The following is a 14,789-nucleotide window of genomic DNA, read 5'->3' on the forward strand; positions in this document are numbered from 1 at the left end:
TTCGTGGAAAAAAGAGATTAGTTATTGATTAGCAGCCACTTAATTCTTTTCTTAAAGATGACAAGTTTCCCCTTCCAAAAATCCAGACCTTGTTTGTCCATCTTCAACGGGCTCGTATCTTCTTTAAGTTCGATTTGAAAGCTGGTTTTTGGCAACTTGGTATTTCACCAATTGACCGTCACAAAACTGCCTTCTGCATCCCTGATGCCCATTATCAATGGACTGTTATGCATTTTGGACTTAAAGTCACTCCCTCCTTATTTCAAAAAGCCCTGACAAAAATCTTTAGTCCTATTCTTCATCATGCATTAGTCTACATTGATGATATTTTGTTGTTTTCCTCTGACCATGAGAGCCACCAGAAGCTCTTTTTGGATTTCTTTCACATTGTGCATGTACATGGCATCATGCTTTCCAAAAAGAAAAGCAGCATAGGCAAGGAATCAATTGACTTTCTTGGCATGGTGATTAAAGACAGCCAATATCAGCCTAGTCCACACATTGCAGTTGAATTATTAAAGTTTCCGGACACACATCTCAACAAAAAGCAGATCCAACAATTCCTCGGGATTGTTAATTATGTTCGTGATTTTATCCCAAAAGTTACAATTCACACAAGCCAGCTGTCACAGATGCTCAAAAAACAGTGCCCTCCATGGGGCCCTGCTCAGACAGAAGCTGTCAAGCAGCTAAAGGTGATCGCACAATCCCCTCCTCCACTCAGGATTCCCACAAATAGACACTGCATCCTCCAGACTGATGCCAGTGATGATTACTGGAGTGCTATTCTTCTCGAAGAAATCAATAGCGTGCGTCATTTATGTGCACATGCAAGCGGACAATTCAAAGACTCTGAAAAGAACTACCATGTGATCTACAAAGAAATCTTGGCAGTCAAGTATGGAATTAAAAAATTCAAATTTCACCTAATCAGCCCCACATTTCTTATCAACATGGATAATTCTTTTTTTCCCATAATCTTTAACTTCAAAAACAAGTTGCTCCCTGACAAGCAACTGCTCAATCTCAAAACCTGGTTTGCTAAGTATGACTTCACTGTTCAACACATAAAAGGCAACCAAAACCTCATTCCAGACTTCCTCACACGTCCAGCTATAAATAAACCCTCACTAATTTCCTCAATCCAAACCATTCTAGTCATAAACTATGAATCGCCAACTTCCTTTCAAAGCTCTCAATCAGAGAAACTTTCCCATGAACATTTCTTTCCAATTGGCTTACCAGCTGCAGGATTTTGCAAAGAAATTCCTTTACAATTTCTTCTTAATGTTCAAACCAAAAAACCCAACCGTTTTCCTAATCTTTGCATGGAACACATGTTTCTCACAAGACTCACTCTCTCTTCTCTATCCATCTGTGAAGATGAACTTTGGCACATGTGGTGTCTCACCGCCTTGTATGCTACAAAGTTGGTTCTTCCCATCAAACCAATCCTAACTCACCTTACCACTCCTGAGTTCTCACCAGACCTCCTATGGACTCTCATTGAATGGTATTCCCCACTCACTTGGTGGCGTAAACAACTCCAGCAATTGATTACTTTTCATGGATTAGACAAAATGCCAGAACAAGAAGCTAACATGTGGACTACAGTCTTCATTGTCCACAAGCCTTACTTCCAGCACCCAGAAACGTGGGACTACTGGACACAAGACATGGCATACGAATGGAGAACTTATCCTCATCCATATACCCTCATTCATGACACATCTGTTACTTTTGTTCTCAAAGCCTACCTTATGGAACTAAACAATGTTCCTTCCCCGGCCACAGACATTCACCACACCTCTATTGGACCATCACACACTCTTGAAATTATTCCCAAAATACAAGGCTGTACTCCAGGTTCAAGTTCAAGCCCTCAAGGTATCCTTGTCATGGAACAACGTCCTGACTACACCAATGTCTTATTTCAAGATGCTCAGGACCCATGGGAAGACTTTCAGTCCCTTCTCCATACTGAAAATCCCCGTTATACTGTCACCACTCCAGACTCTTCTGCTGCATCTACATCTCAGCACATGACTGAAGCTGATGAAGCCAAATACCAGCAAACTGAAGTATACCTCGACCAATGACAAATCCGTCGGCACAAACGACAATATGAAAAAGACACAGGAGACGTGTCACCATCTCGTTATCCATCCACTCCATGATAACGACTTATGAACAAGCTTTTGATACACCTATCCATGTGACTCCCGTTTGTCTTTTGTTAAAGTCCTTGTCAGTGTGCTTTACTTTTGTTAAAGTCCTTGTCAATGTGCTTTACTTTTGTTAAAGTCCTTGTCGGTATGCTTTCCTTTTGTTCAAGTCCTTATCAGTATGCTTTACTTTTGTTAAAGTCCTTGTCGGCGTGCTTTACTTTTGTAAATGTCTTTGTTGGTGTGCTTTGCTTTAGAATCATTCGAGAGGTCTTGTTCTCAATGATTTTCTATAAATAGCACCTTCAGCTTCAGTTGAGGGAGCTCATCAAGAAATAAAAAATCCAATTCTAAACATTATGTTTCCCTAAAACTCTCTCTCTCTCTTCTAGGAATCAAAGCAATTATTTAGGTTAATAATGATACGCTCACCTCTAAATTTTCTAAATTGAGTATGCTCTGCACTTGCCTTAAGCCTAAGGATCCTGTGCATCAGAAAGGTCCTGTTTTTATCCTCCAAAACCGATTTTATAAAATGACGGTATTTTCTCACAACGTTCACCCTCTTTGAAGGCCCTGAGTGCCGAGTTTTCGAGTGGTATCGTGAAAAACTATTTTCAACTATGATTTCAGATTTGGTATTAAATGGATAAGTGTATATCGGCTGGAAACTTGAACTTGCGGGCTACTGGCCCTAAGAACAGACTTCGTTCTGTTATAGATCTGGTGTAACAACGCTAGGAGGATTACCATAAGGAGATAGAGATTGATATGATTAGGGCTAATGTAGATGAAGATAGAGAAGCTACAATGGCATGATTTTTTACCAGGTTGAACAAAGAGATTCCCAATATAGTGGAGTTACAATATTATTTGGAGTTGGAGGATATGGTTCACATGGCTATGAAGGTAGAGAGGCAATTGAAGAAGAATGGTACCAGTAGATATATTTTGGCATCTTCAAACCCTTGGAAACCGAAGTGGAGTAGTAATGAAAGGCGAAATGAAGCTATCAAGACTGAACTACCTAAGGCAAGAGAAGATTTCAGTAGCAAAAACAAGTTTAGGGCTGAATCTCAACCATAGAAGAATCGGGGCATCAAGTGCTTCAAGTGCTTGGGTATAAGAGAGTTATGGTGATGCAAGATAATGGGGAAGTAATGAATAAGAGTGAGAGTGATGGTGAAGAAATGCCAAAGTTGATCGATGCTAGTGATGATGACGGTGTCGAATACCCTGCAAAAGGTGAATCCCTAGTTGCTCGGTGTGCTTTGAGTACACAAATGAGTGTTGATGACATGGAGCAGCAGAAAGAGAACATCTTCCATACGAGATGTATTGTGAATAACAAAATGTGTAGTATAACAATAGATGGCACCGATGTAGCTAGTACTACCCTTGTAGAGAAGTTAGGGTTGCCCTTGCGAACACATCCCAGGCCTTATAAATTGCTGTGGTAAAATGATTGTGGAGTTGTCAAGGTAAATAAGTAGTATTGCTAACATTTACTATTGGGAAGTATAGTGATAAGATGCTTTGTGACGTAGTTCCTATGCATGTTGGGCATTTATTATTAGGGAGGCCATTGCAGTATGATATGAAGGTGACATTTGATAGGTTTAGGAATAGATATAGCTTTGTCAAGGATGGGAGAACTGTGACGCTTGTTCCTTTAACACCAAACGAGGTCTACGAGGACTAAATGAAGATGAGAGAAAAGGAAGGATAACACAAAAAAGGTGAGGCCGAAAGTTTTAAGAAGAAAAAGAAAGAGAGTGAGGCCACAAGTGAGAGAAAAGAAAAGAGTGAAAAAGAGGGAAGAGTGAAAAAGAGCTTCTTTGTAGGAGTGTGCAAGATTAGGAAAGCATATAAAGTAAGCCATTACATGGTTTTGTTCATGTTTAAAGAATGATATCCTCCCCCTAGTGTTGTTACTTCTTTATTATAGAAGTTTGAAGATGTGTTTCTCGAGGAAATGTCTATTGGCTTACCACCCATAAGAGGCATTGAGCATCAGATTGATTCCGTACCACGAGCAATACCCAATAGATTAGCCTATAGAAGTAATCTCGAGGAGACCAATGAGATTCAAAGGCAAGTTATGGAGCTAATGAGCAAGAGGTATGTGAGAGAGAGCATGACCATGTGCAATACCAGTGCTATTAGTACCAAAAAAGGATGAAAATTGGAGAATATGTGTTGATTACCAAGTCATCAATAATATTACGGTAAAGTATCGCCATCTCATTCCTAGGTTAGATGATATGCTAGATGAATTGCATGGAGCTTGTTTATTTTATAAAATTAATTTAAAAAGTGGCTATCACCAAATTCGCATGAGAGAAGGTAATGAATGGAATGGTTAGTTATGCCTTTTGGTCTTACTATTGCACCTAGTACTTTTATGAGATTAATGAATCATGTACTGTATCCATTTGTAAGTTAGCTTGTTGTTGTTTACTTTGATGATATTCTAGTGTTCAACAAGACTTTAGATGATATAAGAAATGTACTAGATGTGAGCATTTGTGATGTGTGCTAGATGTTTTGAGGAAAGAAAAGTTGTATGCTAATTATAAGAAATGTGCATTTTTGCATGGAAAAAGTTGTTTTTCTTGGCTTTGTTGTTGGTGCAAATAGTATAGAGATGGATCAAGAGAAGGCTAAGGCTATTAAGGAGTGACTGATGCCTAAAAGCATCACTGAGGTAAGGAGCTTTCATGGTTTAGTTAGTTTTTATCGATGATTTGTTAAGGATTTTAGTGTTAGCCTAAAGGGCTATACATAATGTAATTTTGATGATAACAAACATGTGTCTTAAGTAAAAATAATAAATATTGTATTTCACATTTTCACTAGTTTTTTAAGGATAATATTTATGCAAGTGATCAAGTGAAATCAAGATTGAAGACACTCAACGGACAACGGCGAAATCAAGAATAAAGTTTAGAGCTCAACGGATAAATTATTGCGACAAATTCTTGTAAAGCCGGTATGATTTAATTGATGCATGATTTAGCATTTGAGAAGCTCAAGAGATTAATTTAATTAAATACTTTTCATAAACTAAAAGGTTTTATTTTTATAAAGTAAAGTATTTTGTGGATTTAAGTAATTTGGACTTAAATGCTAAGATTTTAAATCTTTGATTTTAAATAAGTATTAAATTTCAGAGTTGGACGTTTTTACAAACATTTTAAATGTTTTGGGCCATACCATAATTTATGAATATTTTGGACTAAAGTGAAAGGTTTTGAGAACTTTAAAAAATATGGGTATTATGTTGAAAAGGACCTTTGTGCGAAATAATAAAATCTTTGGGGTCATATCATAATTTTAGAAAGTTTGGGAAAGACAACTATTTTTAGGAAGTTCTGAAATTAGACCTATTTGTAAAGTTTTATGACATTTTGGGCCATAGTATAATTATAAAAAGTTTTGGGCCAAAGTGTAATTTTAGTGAACAATATTACTGTAGCAAATTCAAAAATAACGGTAGTATTACTGTTCCTGAGCGGCTAGTCAGATAATAAAGCGGCTAACTGCTTGAGCGCTGGAATTTGCCTATAACGACTAGTTTTTGGGCTTTCACTATAAAAACTCAACTCAAACTTCATTTTAAGAAGTAATGCACGCAAATATAAGATCATACAACATATATTGAGCTTCCAAAATGCAAATCATCATTGATTGAATCATTGTTGAGCTATTAGTTGCATATCCACTCTTAAAGAGAGTTTTTGTTGTAATTTTCATTTCTTATCAAATTGTGAGTGTGTAAGTGTGGGAAACACTTGGGGTGAAGAGATTGGGGAGATAATCTCTTGGTTGTAAAGGTTCATTGACACCTTAGAAGTCAATTGTAAAAACTTGAAGCCTTGGGAGGCTTGGATAGTGAAATCCTCGAGCTCAGTTGGCTTGGAGGCATGGACGTAGGCGGGGATTGCCGAACCACGTAAAAATCCGCGTGTTTATTTTTCTCTTCCTTTGCTCTTTTATCTTTACGCTTGCTTGAATTTATTGTTCTCTATTTCATTAAGGTGTTAGATTGATTTATTGTGCGAATCGTATTGCATTATTTTTAAAAACCCAATTCACCCCCTCTCTTGGGTTGCGTTACTTGCATTTCATTTAGCACTATTGTTGTACCTCTTACTAATGTTGCATTTACTTGGAGTATTGAGCAAGATAAAGCATTTATTGATCTTAAAGAAAGGTTATGTTCTACACATATTCTAGCATTACTTGATTTTAACTACACTTTTGAGATTGAGTGTGATGCCTCAGGAATAGGTATTAGAGCTGTTTTGATGGAGGATCGAAGGCTTATTACTTATTTTAGTGAGAAGTTGACTGGTATCATAGATTAATGTGTTCAAGCAGAGGTGGTATCATAAATTAATGTGTTCAAGTGTTACTTGTAGAAGAAATCTCATCAACATGGCATCTTCATCTTCAAATCCAATTTCCTCTGAATCTTCTCATATTTCTCTATCTTCTACTCTATCTTTACCACGTTCTTGTCAGAAACATGTTGCTTCAAAGATTGAAAACCTTGTTGAATACTCGTATATTCCTAAATCAGCCTAAATTAATGAGTCACAATTTCTAGTACTGAGCCTATACCATCTTTACAAACAAAAAACTTATTTCACTAGAAGCATCAGAACTTTGATTTCCACTAAAAGACCTCTACCAAAAGAGTACATTCAATCTTCAAGACTTGATCAATGTGCTCTCCAAGCCTCTCAAAGTGAACAATACGTTACACTTGAAATACTAACTGATCTCGTAGCCAACTGGAAGCGATAAGGGTATACACACCTTCATCTTGGAGGTGTAAGGCTAATCCTCACTTTACATAGAAGAAAAGGTTTGCCTGTCACGGCTAAAATTGCCTTGTTAGACACCAGATTCAAGCAATACCAACACGCCATCATTGGAACAGTTTTAACTACACTCCATGCTGGAAGTGTACTGTTAACCTTTTATCCCAATTTCAACATGTCCCTTGAAGACCCAAATCTTCCAACCACCATAAAAGTTCAGATCTAGCTCCAAGGAGTAGACCAAACAGCTACTTCAAAAATAGCCACTTTCTATCACCAGATAGTGTATCAATTACAGAATCATGCACTAGATCTTCCCACTACACAAACAACCACAGATGCATTGATGATCTTTGCAGACACCGATACAATCTCAACAATAATCCAAATCCCTAAACAGATTCAAAAACAAGAATTGCTTAAACTTATGCCACTCGAATGGCTTTCCAATTATGAGCAATTCCATCAAAATTCAGAGCCAATCCAAACTTCTGAAGCCATCTTTGAAAGACGATTTGATGGCCAAGTTAAGATGTCCTTTCAAACTCCAGGACAATCTTCAAATCTCGAAGCTCCAAGGCAGTCTTATACTGCTATGATCAAGGCAGTAACCACGGGACAAGAAGAGAATCTCCCACTCTATGGTTTTTTCTCATAAGGATATCCAGTATATCTTGACAAAGTCAATGGTCACTTCCTATGGGATGTTCCAGAAGCCCATATGTGCAACCCAGATTGCCCTTGTCTGGATGACCCATACGATAATGATGGAGACTTTGAAATTATGAGGAGAAGACGAAAGAAAAAGAAGAAACCTTTCCATTTAAAAACTCCTTGCAGATCATATCCTCCAGAGCCACCAGATGATCCAAGCTCAAGCCAGCCTTTACCAATCTATAAAAAGGCACCTAAATGGATAGAAAAAGAAAACAAGATGGCCATTCCACAAGAGTCCATTCCTTCCCAACCAAAGCTCAGGTCATGGCTGATGTTCTCTTCCTCTAGCCAGTCTTACCAAGAAGCTTTTTCCCCACTTGAAAAACAGACAGATCCACAAACAAAAGTTATTTCCCAGCCTTTTATGCAGTCACCCATAACTTCTTCTGGCCAACCAGAAGCCCCAAAACAATATGAAGCAGTCTTAAATTGGCAAACTCAAAACGCCAATGCTCATAACCAAGCACTTCATAATCTTGGAAGAAAGATCGATAAAGTTGCAACTCAGGTGACAAAAACTGAAACAAAGGTGGATTCCAACTGGGTGCACGAGAGTGACGTGGTCAGGTATAACCAGACACTTTGTATTATTTTTTTCTTATCTAAGAACCTAAACAATCCTGCTAGACACCGACTCTATTGGTCACTTAGTCTAAAAGATAGGATTCTGTCCCTTACTTAGATTAAAGAAAGAGCAGGGTAATTTGCGTTCTGTTGTACATGATCCTTATTAAGGCAAGTGTAGAGCATACTTGCAGAAGACAGATATTGAACAAGGGTAAGAGTTCTAGACCTAAAGGAGTTTTGAATTAAGAATAGAAAATGGAGTTTTAGGTTTCCATGGAGTAGAACATATTGGAATGATTTTTTTTAAAAACCACTTGATTTTATTTATTCAAACAATCTCCTTATATAGGCAAAAGTATATAGGCAAAAGGAGAGTATAGATACAAAGGGCTGGAGTAAGACAAATCCAACTGTCATAGCTTTATAAAAGCTAGACTTAGTGGTCGACAAAGAAAAAACACACTTATTACAAAGTGACAAACAACTTTAAAAAGTTAAAGCAAAAGCTAAAGCAAACACTCATTATTACAAGACGACAAATATCTTAAAGAGAGATTGAGGCATCTTCAGATGATGATTCTATCTCGTCAGGATCACGATTGGGGTCCTTGTCTTTTTTGAAGACTCTTTCTAAATGAGAACATCCTAAAACACATGGCCAAGGGCAATATTGACCTTTCGGTGATGGAGGAGTTGGCTGAGGAAATTATTCAGGTTGAGAGGAAAATGGCGGATATGGAGAAGAGGATGATCTAGGGAATTCATATGGTGATGGTGATGGTACCGGGGTAAAATCTTCATAAGGATCTTGGGAATCTTGGAATAAAAAGTCAGTGTAGTCTGGCTTTTCTTCTTTGATGATGATTCCTTAGTTAAGAGGTTGAGAATGTAAGGACGATGTGGGGATTATGAACATTTCATGTTTTGGTCCAAGAGATGTGTGGTGAATATCTAGTTGATTTGGAGGAATGTGATTGAGTTCCATGAGAAAGTTCTTCAAGGATGTTTTGTTCTGGAAATCTTGTTCAAGACAAGCAATGTGAGGAACAGTGATCCATTCATAACTCTGATTGTGTGTCCAAAAATCTCTGGTTTGAGGATGTTGGAAGTATGGATGGTGGATGATAAAAATAGTAATGAATTGTTTTCTTTCTTGATCTGGAAGTTCCAGAAGATGATGTGTGTCAGCAATCTATTGCAATTTCCTACGCCACCATGGTAATGGAGAAAACCATTCAAAAAGAGTCTAGGTGAGAGAGGTGGAAGACTCTGGATCATTGAGCTTTGTGAGAAGGGGTAAGATTGGGAAAACTATTTTTGTGGCATACAGAACAGTAAGACACCATGTATACCAAAGTTCATCTTCGGTAATATCTTTGTGAGGGGTGATTACTAATCCTGTAAGGAAAAGATGATCAGGATGAAAACTGGGAAAAAACAAAGGTTCTTTACTCGTGATGTAGATATTCATAAAAATCCTAAAGAAGAATTTTCGGGCAAAATCTTGGATTTGGTGAGGTGACAAAAAAGTCATGTTGAGAGGGAAAGACTTCTGGGTAAGTGCTGTTTTAGGAAGTGAACTAGCCATGACAATGATCGGGAAGGAAATCTGAGAAGTGATACAAAAGAATTGAGGAGGTTTTGGTTTTAAAGGTCTGGATAGTAAGTCTGGAATGAGGTTATGATCTCCTTTTATATGCTGGACATGGTAATCATATCTTGATAACCATTCTTTAAGCCGAAGTAAGGTTTTTTCTAGAACAACCTTTTGCTTAAAGTTCAAGATATTGGGAAAAGCTGAATTATCTAGTCGAATCAAGAATCGATGGCCAATCAAATGGAATTCAAATTTCTTGATACCATTTTTCACAGCTAAAATTTCTTTGTAGACTGTGTGATAATGCTTTTGTGCTTCAGGGAATTGTCCACTTACAGAGGCAATAAAGTGCTCTTTTCCATTGCAGTTTTCAAGGAGGATGACCCCCCATGATTCATCACTTGCATCTGTTTGGAGAATCCTTTTACCGTCTGTGATAAGCTTTAAAGATGGCAGATTATGGGCAATCTGCTTTAATTGCTTTACAGCATCTGAACAAGATGGTGGGTTCTTTTTTAGATGGGTAGACAACTTGCTTGTGTGGTGATTAGCATGTGGCAGGAAATCACGGATGTAATTGACAATTCCAAGAAGTTGTTGGACTTGCTTTTTGGTAAAGTTACTTTTCGGGAAAGTGAAGTAACTCTTGTGCAATATGGGGTCCAGGCTGATAATGTCCGTCTTGGATTTTCATGCCAAGAAAGTCAACAGAGGTTGTCGCAATCTTGCTTTTCTTGTCAGAGATCATGATTCCATGTTCTTGAATGATCTGAAAAAACTGTTGGTGCAACTTGTGATATTCATCATGATTACCTAAAAAAAGAAGCAAATCGTTAATGTAAACAGGGGTATGGTGAAGAATATGTTGAAAGATAGTGGTCATGGCCTTTTGGAAGATAGAAGGGGCAGTTTTGAGGCCAAAAAGAAGGACGGTCCATTGATGATAGGCATTTGGGATACAAAAAGCAGTTTTGTATCTTTCAAATGGATGAATGCCAAGTTGCCAAAATCTAGATTTTAAATCGAATTTTGAAAAAATGTGAGCATTTTTTAGGTGAATGAAGAGAGTGTGTCTGTTGGGTAAAGGGAACTTTTAGTCCTGGAGAAAATTGCTGAGTGGCTGATAGTCAATGACTAGGCGTTTTTTGCCAAGGAGGATTTCAGACATTTTTTGAACGTAAAAGGCTTGGCAAGCCCATTGAGAATTTGTGGGCTCAATGAGGCCTTGTTTGAGTAACTGGGCACATTCTTGTTAGGCTAAGATAAGGTCTTTCCTGTATGTGTGGCTTTGGCGGGGTTGCTGTCTTCATTTAACTTAGAAGGTAAGGAGATGAAGAAATTCAGGTTTTTCCACAAAGGTTTTGGATAGGTAAAGAGGCTATAATTTTCTGGACAAAATTTGAGGATTTGGTCGGTAATAGCCTGGTATATGGGTGGTGGATTAGATAGGGAATAGATTTTTAGAATGCTGGTGAATGGTTTGATCATGGATTTGTAACGGAGACCAGAGGGGGTGATATGGACATTTTTTGCTTGATGTAGGATGTCAAAACCTACAAGAAGATCTTTGTTTGGTAATGAGGAACCAATTAGCTTTAACTAAACAACACAATTAGGAAATAACTGGATTTTTATTGGATGTTTAGTAGCCAATGTAGTTGTAAAGATCTTTCCATCAGGTGCTTTAAAATGTTCTTCCAACATTCCGAAGGAAGAATATCAGGATTAATCACGCTTTGCTGGGAGCCAGTATCAAGAAAACCAATAGTTGTGATAGCTTTATGATACTTGGAAGGAATGATTTGAATTTTTACAGAAGGGATTGGAATAGTAGGATCATGGATCAGAATGGATGAAGGTTGGACTGTGTAGATAGGCTCAAAATCTAAATTGTCCGAATCACTGGAATTTGGCAAGGTAAAGACTGTGTGATCATTAGGCTCTTCTTGTTCTGAAAACAAGTGTTCAACTTGGTCTGTGGACGGAGAAAACTCTGTTGTGGATTCCAAATGTTGGATGAGCTTAATGGCTTTTCGAGGTTTCACAGGGCAGTCTTTGGCAAAGTGGCCTTTTTTATTACAGATGAAGCATCTGCTTTGCTTGTGGCTAGAACCAGCATACTTGGAATGAGACTGTTTTCTTCTAAAGAATCGGAATTGTTTAAAGCGTCGCTTCCTTGATGAGGATGGAAACTTGGATTTTCTGAAATGAGACTTCTTTTTAGGGGAACAGTCACACTTTTTTAGATCCTTGCATTTAATAGCCAGATAAGGCTTTTTGCAAGTAGATCTGAAAGGTTCTTTATCCTTGATGAGCTCTTAGAAGAATTTCTTTTGTTCATATAGCTTCTCAAGACATCCCATAGCGATCTGAAATATTTTCCCCAATGATAAAGCATCAATGTTGAGTTTATGCGCTGCTAACTATCGGTGGATTTCTAGTTGTAACTCTTCTGAAAGAGAAGCCAGGAAAACATGTCTGAGTGTAGCATCATTGAATCCATTCAGCTTGTAATAAAGCAAAGACATCCGCTTGTAATGATAATGAAGATCTTTTGTGTTCAGAGAACAACATTTTATATTAAGATAATCCTTTCTGGCGGCTTCAAAAGTCACATTGGGCTCTCCAATAAATTGATCATGAATGAGTGCCAAAGCTTGAGAGACTTCTGGAATCTGAATGAATTGCAGCTATCTGTATTGTCCTAAGCTGTCAAACTAATCTCAGAGAGAACCAGTAAACCGTGTACTGAATTCTCGTAGAACAAACTGGGTTGTAGCTCCAGAGGCTAGCATTTGGACATCAATCCAGGCAGACAACTCTTGTAATCTTTCTCTCCACTTTATTATAGGGATATCATCAAAAGTAAACCAGGGACCATTTGAAGGTTTGGGGACTTTTGGTCGTGGAGGAACATAGTGAGAGGACTCGCCAGTTTCATGTGTACTTTGTGGCTCATCATCACTATCAACAACTTCAGTGGTCTTAGTAGGTTCAGCCATGAGAAGTTTGGAAATGTCGGCTAGATTTGAATCAGAAGTATCTAACTCAATTATGGATGAAGTTGAATCTGATTCTGAAGAAGAATCTTTAGTAGAAGATGACAAAGGTGAAGGATGAGAAATTTGATGAGTAGAATACTGGTGCATGGGTTGCTTTTCTAAGGAGACTGAAGATGGAATGGATGGTGAAGTAGTCACCGGCAAAGAGGGTGGTGATGGGGACGGTGATGGCTCAAATCGGGATGATTGAGGGTGCTGTTGAGGTATAGATTTGGGAAGTGGATTGGGTGTTTTCTTTGCTTTTGATGGAGGTTTTGAGGGGAAAAGAGTATGAGTCATTCCAAAAAGTTTAGAAAGATCATACGTTCTGGAGGAAGTTGGTGGAAGGAAAGGGTGATAAGTAGGGTTAATAACAGGAAGTGGAGTAGAACTGGTGAAAATAGTGGGTTGAACTTTTTCTGAATCAATTCTGGCAATTTCAGCTTTCAGGGCTCTGATTTAGTCTTTCTGATATGGTGTCAACCTTTTTCTCAACCTGGTTTGATTTATGGGTGATGTGATCTACCTTGTGATGTAAGGTAGTGGTAGCTTGGTTTTGGGCAATAGCATTTTGGGTTTGCCAGATCTACCTAAATTTGCAAAATTGAATCTCTGAACTAGATGTTGATCTTAGAACGATGATTAACAATCGCATATGGGGTCCAGAATTCAATAAAAAAGAACCAGAGATTAGAAAGCTAAAAGCAGAGCTAACCAGAATTGATGCAGACAAAGAACAACCATCCCTCTTTACCAAAACTCAATCTTTACACATTCTTGCTGTTGAGTGTTAGAAAATGTATATTTATAAAGGAGAATATTGTCATTTTACATTTAAAGTCTTACTAACACCCTTATTTTTATGTATTTAATCTTCTTGTGATTTAATTACGTGTGTTTTATTTTAATTAAGTATTTTATGTATTTTAGGGGCATTATGGTCATTTCACAATGAACGAGAAATCAGACGGCAAAACGAACATCACTTTTGAACTCAAGATGGTCGAAAACCTTAAGAGGAGCAGAAAAAGAAAAATGGCACTGTTCACATGTACGGTACTATTCACATGTACGGTACTGTCTACGTTATTGTTCACGACACTGTTCACATAGACGGATCGATGATGTGGCATAGACCGATGATATGACATTGACTGATGAGGTGTCACGATCCTGTTGGACTAAAATTCTTATACACTGTTGACTGGTGACGTGGCAGCATGTTAGTGGACCAAAAATTACGCGTACGGTACATGCATATACACATAATTATTTTTAACCAAACAGCATTACTATTCAAGCTGGGTCAAACCGTGTCACTGTTTAAACCGCGTGGTCAAACCGCGTACTGTTGACTGATGACGTGGCGCAATCCTGAGCGTCCAAACTGTTTTTAATCCGATGGCCATGATTTACTCAATGTATCTATAAAAAAGGGGTCTTCCCCCCTAATTTGGCATCTCTGAATCCATTTTTAGACTCCATTTTCTATAATTCCTTCTCTATCTTGTATTTTCTACATATTTTAATAAATTTCCATTTTACCCTTAGTTCAATTATGAGTATCTAATTTTCTTTCAAGCTTGGAATGAAGGTGAAGTCTTAACATGTGTCATGGGCTTTATTTGGTAAATTTATTTTCTCTTCCCCTCTAGTTTGTGTGGATGTTTTGACTTCTTGTCGATAAATAATAATAATCTTGTCTAGATACCGCCTTGGTTTCACCGGCTTCCTAGTACAAGGTTATTATTATTTGGCACGATAAGCCCTTAGCACCATATTGATTAGAGTGTGGTTCATGAGGTGTGGATTCCCCCTTCATGATTTAATTAGCATTAATAAGGAAAATTTAGCCTATGATGCATGTTGATAC

Source organism: Citrus clementina, unplaced genomic scaffold (genome assembly GCF_000493195.1).
Source record: "Citrus clementina cultivar Clemenules unplaced genomic scaffold, Citrus_clementina_v1.0 scaffold_2, whole genome shotgun sequence".
NCBI lineage: Eukaryota > Viridiplantae > Streptophyta > Magnoliopsida > Sapindales > Rutaceae > Citrus > Citrus x clementina.